The sequence below is a fragment of the Quercus lobata genome, chromosome 4, assembly GCF_001633185.2.
Source record: "Quercus lobata isolate SW786 chromosome 4, ValleyOak3.0 Primary Assembly, whole genome shotgun sequence".
Lineage (NCBI taxonomy): Eukaryota > Viridiplantae > Streptophyta > Magnoliopsida > Fagales > Fagaceae > Quercus > Quercus lobata.
Window position 1 is genome coordinate 44,208,197 of NC_044907.1, and position 12,273 is coordinate 44,220,469.

General features: G+C 30.8%; 1 long non-coding RNA gene across 1 annotated transcript; it reads left to right on the plus strand.

Annotated features, from left to right (window-relative positions):
* Positions 1–9,637: 9,637 nt before the first annotated feature.
* LOC115987753 lies at positions 9,638–12,001 on the plus strand. The gene is made up of 2 exons (XR_004091206.1): positions 9,638–9,793; positions 10,617–12,001. It is a non-coding gene; the product is annotated as an uncharacterized LOC115987753 (long non-coding RNA).
* The last annotated feature ends 272 nt before the right edge of the window (positions 12,002–12,273 follow it).

Below are 12,273 nucleotides of genomic sequence, written 5' to 3' on the forward strand. Positions count from 1 at the left end.
ATTCAAATTGGTTGGGTTTTGATGTAAAAATATGAAAAACCATTCAAATTGGTTGGGTTTTGATGTAAAAATATTGAAAGAGGGGTTTTAGAGAGGATGGGAGAGGTTTAAAACAAGTTTCCCACGAAAAAACTCTTTAAAAAGTTGATTCTGGGCATTTCGTGACTGGTGAGTTGCGAGTGAGTCACGAAACCCCTCTATATGAACTCGCGGCTTGGAAGTTTCCAAAACAAGTAGCCAAAATTGGTAGCTTGCTGGCAGGTCACGCAAGTAGCCAAAATAAGTAGCCAAAAATTCTGACACTTATTTTTCAAAAACAGAACATGTTTAAACAATGAAGAACAAAGTAAGCACTAAATATGAACACAAAGAGTGATAAAAATTACATCTAAAAACATATAAAATGATCAAAAAACTTTTTGGATTAATCCATATAAGATTGAGCACACACACATCACATTTAGACAAGTACAATCTAATAAATGAATAAGATATTTATTGAACATTAAGCATATGTGTTGTGTGTGTGTATCAAATGTGGAATAGTCCTTAATCTAGAGTGAAACTTCAATGATCAATTCAATCAAGTCATACACAACTAGTACTAAGTCAAGTAGTCTATCTCAATTATAGAAATGAACATTTATGACCTCCCACAAGAAAATGATTACATACGATGAAGTTTTTCATTTGGCTTCTTTACAATTCATAACATTTGATCATTTTGAATCAAAACATCTCATTTTGAGATTGATGCCTGAAATTTGTGATATTTCAATTTGATGAACAAGCCTTTATCTTTTTGGGTATCATACATTTTCATATAAGTCGCTTTCCCTTTTTCCTAGTCGAATACTAGTATGTGCGACGGCTTTTGCAGCTTATTATCTCTTTTCATTTTGAAATTTAAATTTATTGACTCTTTAAGCAATAAAAATAAAAGAGTGGAAAGAAATATAAGCATAAGTTTACGCATGTATCAAAACCAACATAACTATTGACTAATCATTCATGATAAGTGTGAAGATCGATTTACAACAATCACACAAAGATGTCAAGATTTTTCCCACAAAAATATAAGTGCAAAAATAACAAGCTAAACTCGAAAATGCCAAAGCCATTTGTACAAAGGTACAAAGCCAAACTCACATGTGATATGTGCTCAAATATATACGATCAAACTTTTTGAATTTTTCACTATTTATGTGATTTTGGATTTTTATTTACACAAAACTGAAATATAAAAGTAAGACAAAAAACAAAACAATGCATACAAATAAATGCAAGATGCACAAAATGCATAAAGATATGACATTTAATGCACGAGAGGTCCTACAGTGATCGAAAAAATTAGATCAAGGACCAAAAGAGCAAAAGCTCAACCATAGGAACTCTTCCTCATCCAAACAGAACGTTTGTTTGGAATGAGTATCTCAAGAGAAGTGAGACGAGGGTTGGAAGAATGAAAACCGGAGATGCACATAGTCAAGGAGTTAAGAGTATTAAACATTTTCTTTAACAACATGCTATTTCTACTCAAAACTGGTTTACTCTTTTTAGCACAATTTCCAAAAAACTTAAGTTTTTCTTTTCTTTTGATTCTTTTAAAAGCATGAAACTTAGAGCATTGAGGTTTTAGATGACCAAAGGCACCACAATGGTGAGACACAATGTGTTTAGGTCCACTAGGCCTTTTGGGAAGGGATCTAGCACTATGGTTTTGTTCCCTCTTCAACTTATGATATTAAGGTCTTATATAACCAATCACACCACAATGGTGGCAAGTTGGAACAAAATTAGATCCATCCAAAGCCTTAGGTTAAGACCTAAACAGAGGTTTTGACTTAACAGCCTTTCTTTCCACCTTTTGATTTCTTTTGTGTGAAGGAACGTACACCGATTTGTCCTTAGAGGTAGAACACACAATAGGCACCACAACATGGTTGCAACAAATATTATCATCCCTTTTATCAATGGGTTCAGCAATCAAACACTTGAAATGCATCTTAAGAGATTCATTTTCACATTTTAACTCATCAACAAGTTTGTTAGATAAAACAAGTTTAGCATCCAAGTTCATATTCAAACATTCAAACTCTTTTAGCTTTTCAAGAGAATCTTCAGCAAATCTTTTATATTTCTCAACCAATTTGTTGGATTCATTGAGCTTAGCAATCAAATCATCATTTTCACAAAATAACTTGCTTAAATTCTTTTGAAACTTCTTAGCATTTGTCTTCAAGAGTTTGTCATTTGGAATATCAACAACATCAAATGATTCATGCAACATAGCATCACAATCATGAGAATCCACACCGATAGAGGCATTTTCATAAACATGTGACATGTACATTTATCATCAACCAAATCATACAAAGAGACATACAAATCACAATCCATGGGAAATAAACACAAAGGGTTAAGGATCACACTTAGATATTTAAACCACAATAAGTGTACCCACTTTGATACCAAATGAAAGTTCAAATAGTGTATAAAATACTCTTGAACGTTTAGACCCCCAATAACAAAATTACCAATTCAAGCTTTATGACAAACAATAAGTGTGCAGAAAATGAACACAAGTTATGAACAGAATTGGTAAACAATTTAAGCCAACTAAAATCACATCCATAGCAGAAAATAAAAGGCAAAGATTAAGGGAAGAGAGATGTAAACCTAAGGACAACATAACGATGCGTTATCAAAGAGGAAACCGAAACCCTCAGTGTAAAAACTTTCTGCAGCACTCCAAGCAATCAATAATCCACTAGAAAATGTAGTTGGGATATATGAACAGCAATAGACCCTTCAAGCCTAATCTACCCAGTGTACCTAAGTCCCCCAAGCTTCTTACTCCAACGAGGTTGCACCGAACCTATTTCTTTTCTAGCTTCCCGAATTCCACTACTTGACCATAGCATCAACCAATGTGAAATTGGTTCCTTCCTAACTGCTTCTCAGAACACCAAACAGCCATCTCACGGTAATGGATATGGTGAGAAAAGGATTTAGTAAAAAGCCTCTCAAGGATTTAATAATGGAGAAAGTCTCTTAATGAAAATTGGGGATGAATCAATCTTGTTTTCTCTAGGATTTCTCTCTGGAAGCTCTCTTTCTTTCGTGGGTATAAGAGGTATTTATACTAGGGTGAGAATGAAATGTGAAGAGTCAGGTTTCTCAAAACAAGGCTGGCTCGCGGCTTGACTGAGTCGCGAGTTTTAGCCGCTAGGTAATTGAACGGCCAATTATCCTATTTTGTCCTGTAGTGCTCCAGCTAGCATGACGCTTCAACTTCTAGCATGCCTAGCACGTGTGTAGCTTCTGGTAGCTTACAGCCGCGAGTCACCCGCGAGATCCAATCACGAGTCCTTGTTTTTCTTGCACACTCTTGAGCATTTCTTTACACCATCTCATTCACTACCCTTACAAGAATCCTACCTAAATACAGGGTTACTAATTACTGAAATACAAGCAAATTTGGCATGGAATAAAGCCAACAAGATGGTTGATTAAATTCAACTTTACAGTATTAGTGAGTTCTTCGCAATTTTGGAAGAAAAGAAATGTGTAATCCAATATTAAACATACCAAGTTTGAGTGAAATCCCTAAACCAGCCCATGCACTTCTCTCTTTCCTTCAGCCACATCACATATCTCCTTTTCTTCCTCCTTTAGTCACATTTGAGCCCTGTGTTAAGTCACCATGAAATCCCCAAATCCTAACCAGTGATGCACTAACGGGAGAAAAGGGAGATCGAAATCCAACTTGACATCCAACCTAACTGGAGAAGTCAAAGTAATGTATTCTGCTATTTTTATTGGCAATAGAAACTTTATTAGTATAGAGCTGATTTAGAGCAATATGTAACTCAAAAAAGAACAATAATTGATGATTTACTTAATTGTTGAATGTAATTTTTAGATGGGTTTGCTTAATTTTAATTTTACCTCTAACTTACTAGTCTTGCTGTGAATTTTGCACAATGAAACCTCTTTTCTTTTTTCTTTCTTTTTTTGTAATTTGTATTAGTTTTACTTGCACTTAGTGAAGTTTCAATGAAGTTTTTTAAGAAATCTGTTGAACATAAAGGTAAATATGTATAAAATCGAATTTATTAGCCAAAAGTTGTATCCGAATTGAGTTTTGGGTTAAAACATTAGGTTTTAGATTGTTGTATTGTTAGTAGTATTTATTTCCTTCTTATCCCGTTACTTGTTAAATTTAGGGGTTGTATGGTTCATATTTTGAAACTTGTTCTAAAATTAGCTGAAAACTTGTTTTGAGAATTCATTCTTAGAATTGGTATTCTAAGCAATTAAATTTTGAATAACATATTTGGTTTTGCTTTCTTGTTGTTCCAGGAATGCATGCAGGCTCATAGTGGTGCCTAATTCTGGCTGAAAGTTGGAACAACCTTGGTGAAAATGGTCAACTAATTTACTGTTATTACTTGTCTTAGATCTGTTTTGTCACTCTCAAAAATTTGATTGCTTTAACTTCAAAATTATCCATTGTTTTTCAAATAAATAGTTTGCAAGTATTGAAAGGCCACTACCTCCTTAAGTATCCCTGCAGTACTAACTACTAAGTTCCATATATTATTTAACTTCTTTTGAGGAGAATTATGGTCCGTCTAGACTATTTGAGTAATTCAATCCTGCTTAAAGTCCTGATTAGCATCTTGAGATTTTCTCACAAATGCCAAGAAATGGCCTAAATATTGGTTCCATGCTTGTCATAGTGCCTAACAAGAAATAACTGAAGGGTGGTGCACCTAACTTTTACAAGAACAGAGCGCAAACTACCAATATTTTTCCATTGTGCTCACATGACTCTCATTCAACCAAATAGCTTTAGCACAAACAGTACAATATATCAACTGAAAATATTTTCTTAATATGAAAATACATTTTAGCTTATAAACCTTTACAATTTCTAAAACTATCCCTCACCTATATATTTTCAATGTGCATCAAATTATGATATAAGTTTTGTACTTGAGATGATAGAGAAATGATTGCTAGAGAAAGAACACCGAATCCAGGGATGTATAGCTGAGGAGCTGTATATAAGAAACACCAAAGTGAAGGATATAGAAACATTTATTCTAAACCATCTGGTCAGGATATAGCTTCAATAAAACTTGATTTTCTTAAACTTAAGTTCACTTTTAAAAAATTCCAACATAACTCGATACCATAAAAATCAAGTTACATACAAATTTCTAGTGGAACTCAATATTCATAATATTTAGTTACACATCAAATTTTTTATTTTATTTTTTTTCAAAATTGTGAAGAATTCGGTTATACAAATATCGAGTTTTGCTTCTTCTTTTTTTTTTCTTTTTTTCTTTTTTTGTGGAACTCGATTTTCTTAAAATCAAGTTCCAGCTGGATTTTTTTAACACAAAAGGCCACGTGGTCCAGTGTGGCAAAAATAACACATAATTCGGAAATGGTAAAATTGAGTTATATGGGGAACTCGACTCGATTTTAAAAAAATTGAGTTTTAAAACAAGGACACAAAGCTAAATAGTTTGAAAATTAGGCTTTGCATCTTTAAATCTCTCGTATTACAGATTTATCTCATCTTAATAAAAATATTATGACACTAAATCCAAAATAAAAAAACAAGCCTCATCATGCTTGTGATGAGGACAATTATTATTATGTTGGAGAATTTAAATTAGCATAACATACTTTTATTTTTAGAAGAAAAGAAGATTATTTTTTTTTTGGTTAAGAGTTTTTTTTTTTTTTTTTGGGAAACTTTTTTTTGGTTAAGAGTTAGTGATCCTTATTACACTTGTTATTTGTGAAAATGAAAAATATGGGTGGTTAATCTCTAAAGAATAGAGTGACATTTATTATTTAAATTATTTCAAATTTATTAAATTTATACATGTTTCATAATTTTTCAAAATATTAGTATACTTTAACAGTGTAACTCTAATTTATTTAACAAAAAAAAATTTTATTCTAAAATGTTCAAAGAATATTATTTCTAACTAATATGATTTAAAAAATAGTTCAAAAATTACACTTAAAAATTGAGTAAATGAAAAGATAGTCATAATATTTTTGTACTAATGCAAAAATAAATTTGATTTATGTCATATATAAGAAAATAAGATATTTTATATCAAATTAGCCTGTTACAAACATACTATATATATATATATATATATGGAGAGAGAGAGAGAGAGAGAGAGAGAGAGAGAGAGAGAGAGAGAGAGAGAGAGAGAGAGAGAGAGAGAGATCTATAATATAAAATAAAAAGCCCAATAGCTAACTTATGGCTCCACCTGTTGGGAATTTCACCCAACCAAAGAGTAATAAAGAAAGAACAAAATGAACACAACATGTAAATAGAAATTATGATAAATCTAAACAAATAATTAAATGATAAATCTAAATTGCGTTGGAGGAATGGGAATGAAGTTATTTTATTGGATGTCTTGATCACGGACAAAATATGAATTGCCACTTGGCTATTAATTTGGCCCAAGTCATGTCAACTCAAATTTGTTAATTAATCGGTGATTATCATGAATATACGAAAACCTTAGTACAGTAGGACATATAAATAGTATTAAAAAGTGCAGTGAGCCACATAAATAGAAATAAAAATAAGCTAAATAATAAAATAAGCTAACTTTATAGTCTATTCCCAAATGCAACCCTAGTATTAAATAAGCAAGTTGCTATAATTTTTGTATCTCCTCCTTTGGTTCAATAATGCCCTTCTTGGGAAACAAAAGAAAAAAAATGGTAAGTAATGGCGGCTTTACATGTTACTCAGGGAGGTCACATGACCACACTAAATTGATTTTTTTTTTTTTTAATACCTTAAAATTTTTTAATTTTAAATTAATATGGGTTGTTGACCACCCTAGAAAAAATTCTTGAACACCTTGTAAAAGACTTGAACACCCCAAATAAAAATTTGGTCCATTAAAAATAAAATTTGATCTCTCCAAAATTTTGGTCCATTGAAGGTTGAACCAAAGAATTTCAAGAAATGTAATTTTTACAACATTTTTACAAATAAATCTTAAGTAGTAAGTTGTTACCTGTTGTTATTGGTAGACAAAAGAGTGATTTTTGTGGTAGGTTCAAATTAGAGCTAGTAAAAACTACTCATCTAAGATTTATTGTTAAAATGTCTTAAAAATATTACAAACATAATACTTTTAAAAAATTGCCCAAACAAATACAATTTAGCCCAAAAGCCCAAATCAAATGTTTAAGTGTGTGTTTGGTTTCAAATTAAAAAGCTAGCTTGTTTTACTATTTAACATATTTTTGCTACTATTCATAAGTCCCACTGCACTTTTTAGTACTATTCACGAATTCCACTGTACTATTTCAACTAACTTTTACTTTTATCTACAATACTTTCAGCAAACAGTTTTAAGTTTCAACAAAATAAGCAGGTTCCAAACAAACCCTAAGTTGTTCCCAAACGAACACAAAGTACCCTTTTTTGTTTTTTGTGGTTATTTTTAAGAAAATGTTTTGGATCCATTCGACAAAGTAACACTTTTAGTACCCGTTTGGATACAGTTACTAGCGTCTGCGTTTTGGCATTTTGGCGTTTTTTTTTCTTTTTTTTTTTTCTTTTTTGAGAAGAGTGTTTCACGTGATTATGCATTGTTTAGTAAGTCTGTGCACTGTTCACGAGACCCATAAATACTTTATTAAAAAAAAAAACTTTAAAACTGGGTCCAAATTGCTATTCACACATTTAAAAATTATTTTGCTACAATATTTTCAGTTTTTTATAAAATAAACAGTATCCAAACATATCATTAATATCTATGCATAGCATAATAATTGAAAGAAGGAAAATGTTTTAAGAATCCCAATTTGTCCCTGTTGTTCAAATAATGCTAATAAGTTGTTGCTAATGTATCAATAATTGTAGTACAAACTACAAAAGACTTGTAATGAACATCACATCAAGTGACCAAACAATTATTTTATTTTATTTTTGAAAGTGAATCTATGAGGTTTTTAATACTTTTATATCAAAAAATTTAATACAAATTGAAAAAATAATAATAAAATTGTTGTTTCAAGAGGACAAACTTTGTCCACGCTTGAACCATGTATTATGGATGGATGTGCTTTGTGCCTTGTGCCAAAATAAAATCAAGTCAAGTGATAAAGTCCAATCATTTCATTATCCATCTCAACCACCCACTGACTTTACCATTACCCATCAATTTTACAATAGAAAATATTTCTAATGCTACTGTTTCTAGTCTTGCTAACTTGCTTGCTCTCCTGTTTGCGGGGAAAAAGATTTCATCTAACTTTAAAAGGCATCTTTTTTTACTGTTTATCTCTAAATTTAAAAGTTACTATTCAGTTTATTTTTATTACTATTTCGAGCTTTATTGCATTTTTTGGTATGATTCATGGGTCTTACTGTACTATTTCAACTAACTTTTCCCTTTATCTACAATACTTTCAACAAAAATTTTCAGTTTCAGCAAAATAAACAGATCTCAAACAGACCATTGTGGTTTTTAAATTGTTCTCAAAAGACACACATTTTCAAATGGCTAGTCTATTAGTGTTTATTTTAGTATTTAGTTGAATTTGTTGGATTTATGTGATATATTTTCTACATACGCATATGCACTAAATTAAGTAATTTCTATTTACTTTATTTAATATGATTAATATAATAGCTGAATGCCTAAATTGAATATATTGAATGAACTTATAGTTTACCTTTTATTATTTTGCACCACGAATAAATTTCTTATAAAGAAATCACTTGTATTGCAAGATTAATATTCTAAGCAAAACTGTGTAGACTTTAATAATCTTCTTTGAGATCATAGGCTATGAGAAAATGTCTCATTTTTTCATCCTAATGACCAGGTTGAAATAAGAAGAGCATATTTACAAAGAGGATTTTGTCAACTTCTTGGCCATGATTTCCCTAAAAAAGAAATTAATGGAGCATTGTGTTGATTTAATACTAACTAGTTTAAAGAATACAAAAATTGGTTGGAATAGATCATAAAAAAAGATGATGTATTTTGTTTATATTGTAACTTATTAGGCAAGATGTTCGTAATTGGATGGAATTTTAGTAGTTTAATGATTATTTGGTTGTATACATTGAAAATGATGCAGTTAATAGAATTAATAACGAAACTATCATACATCAATTTTAAAATATGAAAAGTCGTAGAATAAAATTTTAAAGATTTATGTATTTGAGTTTTTTTAGTGATATTGATATATTCAAATTTTATTTTATTAAAGTTTTTTAATGACCACCTTGAGAAAAATTTATAGAGCCGCCACTACTTGATTGTTTTGAAAAATATATAGGACTCAATATTTCTTTTCTTGTTCTTCAAAGATTATAAAATTTGGATTTATAACAAAACCCCAAAACTTGAACTGAAAAGTCAAGAAATAGTGGGCGGGGAAGATGGTAGTTTTTTTTTTTTTTTTTTAAATAATTATTTAGAGTAAAATATAGGACCCATATTGGAATAAACACTAAAACACAAAAAGTACCGTGATTTCTATTCTTGCAATAAATAGCTGATGTGATTATGTGCATGGCGTAAAGTTAAAAAATAATAATAATAATAATAATAGTTTAGTAGTTTCAGAGCAAACGAAACCGATCTAGCCCAAACGAAAATGAAAGCCCTTTCGGACTCTTCTCTGTATGGTCCTTATCAAGCTCTTTCCTCTTCTAATCCATTGCTTAAAGTTTCATTCACGGGTATAGCCATCTGTAAAGGCATAAACGGTGAGTGCAATTTTTTTAAAATCATCTTTTGCGGAAATTTCTTATACTGTAATTATTGATGATTGGAATCTCATTTTTTGGGATAAGTCTACTGTTTGGGGTTTTGATTGTAATGTGATTTGCATTTGCAATTGTTGCCCAATTGGGTGTTGGATTTGTAATTTTGTGAAGTAACTTGTGACTGGTGAGTCATTTTATAAAGCATGGGTCGTGGAATGTTTTCTTATTGCATATAAAGTGTTTGTTTAAATGCTTCTTAGGCCACAACTTACCAAATCCTTGTCCAACTTTCGAAGACAAAGCCAAATCCTTATTTTGCAGTGCTATAAGATTTTTTTTTTTTTTTTTTTTGAGTGAAGTCTTTGCTATTTTGCAGTGAATCTATTATTGATTTAGTAGTTTCCATTTATTTAAAGCCTAAGTACTTGTGAGAGTATTACTGGAATTCGCAAGTAAATTTATGTAGCTTATCAGCCCTTTCAGGGATGTATTTTCTTAAAAAAATGCATCTGTTGTACTAAAATTGCACCTCCTCCATTTGGAAAGGAGGCAATGCTTAGCTTTTGTTTCTTTATTGATTTTTTTTATAAATTTGTTATGAAGTTCTTTTATTATTTTTCTTTGGAGCTATATTTCAAGTAAATGCCTATTTCTTTTCTTTTGTTTCTTAACCACTTGGTCTTTTTTACTACGTACATGCAAGTATGTTCTACAATCAAATGTCAAATTGATGGTTCCTTGGTGAAAGTATACTTTTCAGAGAGTGTTGGTTCCTAGTGTTGGATGCTTACTTTTACTCTTATTCTTTTTGGTTTATTACCAGAGGTGCTTTGTTGACGCCCATGCTGATGATGGTTTACGAGAAATATTTGGCCTAAAGCAAGGGTGGCATTCATCTTTTGTTATGGTTGAACTCTGCCAAACACTGCAGTATCAAAAGATGACCTGAGAGGTATGTTGTTCCTCCAACAAGGATGATATTGCTTTCTCCAAGATTCAAGCAATGAATGGGTGAGTCCACTTTCCCTTTCTGTTGGTTAGACGAAATTTCTAGATTTTCTTCTCCCACAAAATTTTCTGCCATAGGTATTCTTAATTGTTTATTATTTAAATTTTTATTTGTGTTTGCTTGCCTTTGATTTCCTTTGATATTCATGTTGATCTCTTTGATGATTATGGTTAGGATTTGATGGACTGATGTGTCTTGAATTATTTTTGTACTGGGTATTTTAGAATTCATGGCCAATTGACTTTACAACCCTGGCTTATTCCTTTTGTACTCCGATTGTTTGATAAAATTCCCCAATGAAAAGACTGTCATTTTTAAAGAATTTTGGTATAGTCCTTCATGAAATATGCTTATTACCATTAGAAATGCTTGATTTAATTATCATAACTCATTCTTGGACAATGTTATTGATAGTGCTTAGACATATTGGAGTTCACCTGTTATGTTTATTAATAACTGTAAATTTCACTTATGCTATTTTGTATTAATCGTGTGATGAATATATATATATATATATATATTATATTCATACATTATTTAGTTTTGATATTCAATCATTATGCAAAAGAAGTTTAGACTTTAGAGAAGCAAAATGAGCAGAGGTGGAGAGAGAGGTTTCACAACTACAAAAATCTAGAAGGATATTTCAATGGATAGCTGAAAAGTAAGTCTGATGATGCTTTCATTTGTGGAAACAATTATACTTTCTACATTGAAGCCTTGCTGCCTAGCTTTCTTTTAGGAATCCTTTGTTTTTACTTTTCGGTTTCATCTAGCAAAGTGAATTCGTTTTTAGATTGCTTTAGTTTGAAAGAAACTACTTTTGGTACTTACAGATTTACTCAAATTTGACTTGGAGCCCATGTAAAGTTGGAGTTATGTACGAATTTTATGTGCTTAGTTTCTTGTTCTCAAGGATTACTTACTTTATACATTTTATTTATTCATTTTTCTTTAAATTAGATTATCAACCACATAGAAAAGTTACAAAAATAAGACATGGGCAATGGCCACTATGAACTAAGAGAGTTCATAAGGTATTTTTTATTATAGTTGAAGACAAGCAAAACTTATTATTACAATTGTTCTCTACTTTGAAATCGGAATTGCAATGGTGCCCATAAAAAAAATGTCATGAGAACACTTATTCTTGTAATGTATATGATTTTTGAGCTAAAAGAACGTCTCATTTTATTTTAGTCTCTTGTAACTTTTGGAAGCATTTGGAGGAAGTGCATATTATCGTAACACTTTTTTGATGTGGAATTGTCCAATTCTAATGTAATAACCTTCAAATTCATTTAGAAGATTTGTTGAATTCCATGATTTTTTTTTCCCCAGTATGGTATAGAAAGTAAATGTGAGAATTGTGTTATTATGGTTAATGGTCTTGCTTCATAGTCATGATCAAGGGAATTACCTTGTAATTAACCTAATAACCAAATCCAAGAATTCTTAAAAATAAAGTCAA